The sequence below is a fragment of the Hetaerina americana genome, unplaced genomic scaffold (assembly GCF_022747635.1).
Source record: "Hetaerina americana unplaced genomic scaffold, ioHetAmer1.1.p SCAF_24, whole genome shotgun sequence".
Lineage (NCBI taxonomy): Eukaryota > Metazoa > Arthropoda > Insecta > Odonata > Calopterygidae > Hetaerina > Hetaerina americana.
The window spans coordinates 7,189,746-7,196,518 of NW_027286808.1; the positions used below are offsets into that span (position 1 = coordinate 7,189,746).

General features: G+C 42.6%; 1 non-coding gene across 1 annotated transcript; it reads right to left on the reverse strand.

The window, feature by feature from the left end:
• Positions 1 to 232: 232 nt before the first annotated feature.
• Positions 233 to 304, reverse strand: TRNAA-UGC (transfer RNA alanine (anticodon UGC)). The gene has a single exon. It is a non-coding gene; the product is annotated as a tRNA-Ala (tRNA).
• Positions 305 to 6,773: the final 6,469 nt, after the last annotated feature.

Below are 6,773 nucleotides of genomic sequence, written 5' to 3' on the forward strand. Positions count from 1 at the left end.
ATCCAGGGAAGAATTGCATTAGGCAAAGAAGCTTTCACAAGGAGGAGGGAATTGATGAGAGGGACTTAGTAAGACAGGGAGTAAGTACGAGGGTGGTCCCAGAAGTACCCGACCCAACAATGAAAACAAATATTTTGGAAAAAAATGTATTTATATTCCAACAAACTCCTTTCAGCTCGAAAAACTTTTCCCAGCGATGGTCAATGGTGATGGTTCAGCGATGCTAAAAACATGGAGGTGCCGGGGATCGAACCCGGGACCTTTCACATGCAAAGCGAACGCTCTACCACTGAGCTACACCCCCTTATATTGGATTCACTTTCGTTACTTATTACATTTAAGCATCATAGTACGGTCGGAATTGTTGCATTTTCAAATCACAAACATTAGCGCGTGCGTATTACGTATAGGTAAGTAGGTTCCGCAACGGTTCGTCAAAACCTTAATATGGAACATGTTTTTGTACGGCGCGGAAGCAGTAATTGAAGCCAGATGATAGTCGTAGATTGGAGGTTTTAGAAATGTGGGTGTAGAGAAGTATGTAAAAGGTGAAGAGGACTGATAGGAAAACAAACGAGGAATTACAAGGCATGGTGGGGGCGGAGAGAGGATTGTTGGGAGAAGTCCAAAAGAGACAGAAAAGATGGATTCAGAGCATTTTGATTAGGCATGGAATGCCTAAGGCTGTGATAGAGGGGAGAACGTTAGGCACACGAGTAAGTGGAAGGAATAGGACAGGTATGTCGGATGGAATGAGGGTAATGAAAGAAATATGTGGAATTTAAGAGGGGCTTACAGTAGGGTCCGAAGCTTGGTTGTACTTTCTGCCGGGAGAGTTAATAAAATAACCAAAACCATCCTTGTGCATCCAAACCCTGAGTTTCCCGGTAGAATACCAATAAATATAATGTGGAAACTTACAAAAATATACTCAAGAGTCACTCCAATGCATGATTTTATACAAACATGAACTCGATAAATGTTTCAAATCAGGAATGTATTGATGAACCGGCTGCATATTCTCAAATTTTGAATGTAAGAGCAATTCAAGTGTCAATTAAAAACTGGTGGAATTATACGCAATATTTCTACTAGCAAATATGACAATGAGGTAATTTTCTGCGAATATTTTGTGTTTCTACAAATCTTCCATCTTTAATGTTCTTTGGAGAGTTTTTTCCACTGCATAAAACACTAATGGGAATTAAAATAATTCAATATGTGCTACCAACTAAGTGAAGGTTCCAATTTTAAAGTACGATAAAATCTTTCAACAGCATATACAGAATTTTTGCTGCTTCAATGTGATGAAATACCTAAAAAACCTTCACGAATGAAGTATGAAATAACATACAAGTGTTCATGGAAAAATCGGCCCCTTTGAAAGAAGCCACATCAAAGTATATTTTCCTACTGACGAACTTACTATATGCCATAATTCGTTGTCTCAGGCGTGACTTCATGGAATCGACTTAACATAATGAAAGGAGAAACTTTGTAATTCCACATAGATTTATTCGACGGACGACCTAGGTTTCGACGTGGCACGTCATCATCAGGTACATTTTGTAAAGAAGACAGAGAATATATAGTCACACAGGAAGTAGCCAAGAAAACCTGGCTAAAACGGGAACTGCATGAGTGGTATGTAAAAAGGGACGCTATTTCCGAATATTTACTGTTATTACATGTGGAACTAACCCACGAGCTCAATTGGATTGAGTGGTTGTGTCTCGATGATAAAGTGCGACAACAATGTAGTGAGATCTCTTGTCTCAAAAGAGCTACTATCAACCGGAAACTCGAGGTACTTCAACAACGTGACAAACCTACTCGGAAATCGGACTTTTCTCCCGACCATGACTCCCACCAATTTGGACCACGAATTGTGAATCTTTCAGGACATTCCTTTAAACCCAGTGAAGTGTTATTATTGGAAAAAGGACTCAAACACATTCCTCACATCCCTGTCTCCGACAAAGACTTGGTAAACTTAGCTGTGGACTGTGAAGTCGCCCTCCGGAAAGAAAATAGTGCTATCAAACACGTTGTTAAACAGCAGTTACTTAAGGCCTCTCAAATTAGAAACGAAGTAATTTATTCTTCCGAGAACGCGGCTTTGAGGTCTATAAAACGTACTTTGGCCGCCAAAGACCTGATTATACAAAAAGCCGATAAAGGCAACGCAGTGGTGGTGATGGAAAAAAGCAGTTATGTCAAGAAATGTGAAGACTTCATTAAAGCAAACGACTTAGAAGTCCTTCGTTCTGATCCCACCCCTAAATTCCAACAAGAGTGCAAAAAAGAGTTAAAAGCCTGTGAGGGACTGTTTAAATGGTCAGAAATTTTTCAACTTTTCCAAATGAATCCTTCCGCTCCGAGATTTTTCGGACTCCCGAAAGTGCATAAGAAAGACATTCCGATAAGACCAGTTGTTTCAAGTGTGTCTTCCCCCAACCACCTGCTAGCGAAAAAACTCAATGTGTTATTTAGAGACTTGTCTCAATTTTCTGCGAAGTACAGTGTGTTAAACTCAGTGGACTTGGTGAACAAGCTCTCGGGAATGACAATTCACAAAAAGTGCACTCTAGTGTCTTTTGACGTAAAAGATCTTTTTACCATCCTTGATTCTCTGCCTGGCCTCTGCCGAGAACAGACGTGCTCGAGCTCGCTCCCTAGAACCGGTTCGACCCTACCTGAGACTACCTGCGTGCCTGCTGATACTTCTGTACCTCTGTGTTTGTTCTTCCCTAGTGAAGTGTAGTTTAGTGTTAGCTTTAATTTTGTGAAATAGTTAAGTTTATTTAGTTTTTGTGTTGCTTGTTATTAGTTTTTAATAGTTTGGTGGTATTCCTAGTGGTTACTCGTAGTGGCTTGCGGTGGTTTTTGTCCGTCGAATCTAATTGGTTATCGGTGAGTGCTTTATTTTCTTTACCATCCTTTTTCTTTCCTTTCTTTACTATCTTCCAAAGCGTAACTTATTGATTGAGGTAAATTTAACTAACCCCTCTTAGAAATTTTAGCGTAGCGTATACAAGTTAGCTTTTGTTGGGAACTCGGTTGTTATTTAAGATGGCTTCATCTAGGTCCCCTGTTGCCATGCTCGAAGGCACTGGCGAATGCGCGGCTTTAAGGGCCCGTATTGTCATGCTGGAGAGAATGGTGCGGGAGCTTCGATCGGAGATCGCTGGCCGGAGGACTCCCCTCGGGAGAGATGGTGCTCGGGGTGGGAATACGAAAACCCGCCACGCCCATATGGGTGCACGGATTCGTCCGAATGCAACACGTGGCTGGGCGATTAGAGACCTACCCCGTGTCCCATCTCCCAACGAGGGAGTGTCTCGCGTCCGTAGGTCGGACGATTGGAGGGTCGTCTCTCGGGGCAAGGGGAAGGTAACGCTGCGGCGTGGATTGGACTCTGCGGAGGCAGATACCATCCCCGTCTCCAACAGGTACCAGGTGCTGTCGGATGACAGCACCACCGTACCTGCAGCCCCTATCCCTACTCCGAGGGCACTGCCTAGGGTAAGACGTCAGGGAACGGGAAGGGAGGGAGTTGTAGTAATAGGTAAAGGCACGAAGTGCTCTAGGCTGCAGGTCGTGGCCCATGTGGGCACCAACGACGTCACGGACCGTGGATCCGAGGAGGTCCTCCGTTCCCTTAGGGAACTGAGCTCCGAGGTGAAGCGCGTCCAGGGCGTCGAGGGGGTTCGGCTGGGACTAACGGTCTGCAGCATCGTTCCGAGGGAGGATCGCGGGTCTCTGGTTTGGAGCCGAGTGGAAGGCATAAACCAGAGACTATGGAGATTCTGCTCGGACATAGGAGCCTCCTTCGTCGACCTCAGACCAACCCTCCGATCTTGCAGGACTCCCCTTAACCGATCTGGGGTCCATTACACGGCGGAAGCGGCGAGTAAGGTAGCGGATAGGATACTCGACCACTGTAGGCCTTTTTTAGGATAGAGGGCAGGTCACTTAGTGGGTCAATAACATCTGGGGATAGCGCGTATAATATTATTAATAAAAATATAAAAGTCATTGACAACACTGGCATTGATTTAGAAAGACATGTGACACGCACTTCCCCACAAAGGCGTCCTAAATTACAGTCAGGCACAAATAAGGACGTTATTCAACATCAAAATAATTTAACTATACTTGTTATAAATTGCAGAAGCCTCAAGAACAAATCAGCAGATCTAGAACACATAATCCAAACTCATTCCGCTGATATAGTATTAGGCACAGAGAGTTGGCTGTGCAATGATATTAATGACCAAGAAATTTTCCCAATAGATTTCAAAGTTTACCGACACGATAGAGATACAAGACCCGGAGGAGGGGTTTTCGTGGCAGTTAAAAGTCATTTTGAAAGCAGGCAAGTTTCATTTGAAAATAATAACATAGAAAGTGTTTGGTGCACCTTACTACGGACCAATCAACCCAACATAAATTTATGCTCTTTCTACAGACCTCCAGACTCAGATTTGAAAACACTTCACACCCTCAACGATCAAATTCACAAGTTTACACGTAAATATAATAACAGCATAAACATAATTGGTGGCGACTTTAACCTCCCAGGTATAGATTGGGACAGCAATATCGTTAAATCTGGGACCCGCGATCGCGAATCTTGCAATTCCATGATAAAATTGGTTCAAAGAAACTCCCTTCATCAAGCAGTACGCATGCCCACCCGTGGAAAAAACCTATTGGATCTATTTCTTACAAACACGCCGGAACGTATTATTAGTGTATCAACTGAGGAGGGCTTGAGTGACCACAAAGCAATTAATGTCCATTTGGACATAGCAATAAAAAAGATTGTTAAACCAAAAAGAAAAATTTATAATTACCATAAAGCAGACTTTGAATCTTTTGCCAATCAATTAAACTCTTCACTACCCGAGTTCAAAACCCGCTTAAGTCATGTCAACGTGGAAGAAACTTGGACAGAATTTGTCAATATCATGCAAAAAGGAATCGTAGATTTCATACCTATAAAATACGTTAAAGCAAATCGCGACCCCAGGTGGTACAATAAAGACGTTAGAAAAGCCCTTCGAAAGCAGAGAATGCTACACTCTAGGGTAAAGAGGGCAGGCGTGAACACATCATCTCCTGAGAATACACAATTATGGGACACATATAGATCCTCTAAAATTGAAACCAAAAAACAATTACGTAGCGCCTTACTGGAATTTAAACGCAAAGTACTTTGCGAGCACTTGGACACTGACCCCAAAGCTTTCTGGTCATATGTTAGGGAAGTAAATGGGAGTAAACAAACCGTGGCTTGCTTAAGGGATTGTAGCAATGTAATTCATACAGACAGCGAGGTTAAAGCTAACATCTTAAATTCATTCTTCCAAAGCGTTTTCTCGAATGATGTTGCCACCGCATATCTCCAAGAAACAATATCTCTACATCTACATCTACATAATACCCCGCAAGCCGCCGCAAGGGCGTGTGGCGGGGGGTGTTAGGTCACCAACCGTAAAAACGAAAAATACCACATGCAAAAAACAACACGGAAAATTACACCCCAGCAGCGCACACACTCATGCAAAACTCCCTCCATCCAATACTCATGCAAACACATACACCGCAAAACAACAAAAAACTGCACCCCAGGATACAGCACGAAAGCCATCCTAAAACACGCAAGCCAGGACACAACAAGCAAGAATGTGAAACATCACTACCACATGAAAATGCACCACAAAACACTCAACCCCCCAAAGAGACAGTAAAAGGAAGGGAATTCGACCCAACGTTGCAGGTAGCAGGAATTTCCCCCCGCCGGGAGGGAAGAGGGACTGAAAGGGAAACTTAAAAACAGATGAACAGAACACGAATGATATCATGCGGAAAGAATGGGTTATTATAACAAAACACATAAGGTTAGTGGAGGAGCATGCATTTAAGTAGAACTAATTATTTTTTAGACACTGAGGGTGGCAAGTGGAATTAATACATACAATGCATACAAATTAATGCAATACATACTCCACCCATGGAAAAAATAACAGTGGACCAACAAGGAATTCTAAAATTACTCAATGAGATTAAACCCAACAAATCCCCGGGTCCCGAAAATATACCAGCTAGGGTGATTAAACATTTAGCTCCAAACATTGCCCCGTACCTTGAATTTATATTTAACAAATCCCTCACAGAGTGCAAAGTACCTAAGATTTGGAAAACCGCGCAAATAACGCCTATTTTTAAAAGTGGTGACAGGGAGGATCCCAGTAATTACAGACCTATATCTCTCACTTCTATCTGTTGTAAAATCTTAGAGCACATAATTGTCAGTTCAATAATGAGACACCTTGACAATATTAACTTTTTAAGAGACAATCAACACGGATTCAGGAAAACCCGCTCCTGCGAAACCCAATTAGGATTATTTACACATGATTTACTTGTATCTGGTGAGAGAGGTAGGCAAGTGGATGCCATCTTCTTAGATTTTCAAAAGGCATTTGATAAAGTCCCACATGGTAAACTCATTCATAAATTAAAGGTCGCGGGTATAAACAAGGGCGCCATAAGTTGGGTTAAAGATTTTCTTTCAGAGCGGGAACAGAGGGTAGTCCTTGATGGCGCTAGTTCCGACAGCGTTCGAGTCACGTCGGGGGTACCTCAGGGAAGTGTGATCGGGCCGTTACTTTTCTTGATTTTTGTTAACGATTTGAACCGCGAAGTGAAAAGTAAAATTAGGATGTTCGCGGATGACACGGTGATCTATCGGGAGATATCTGGGG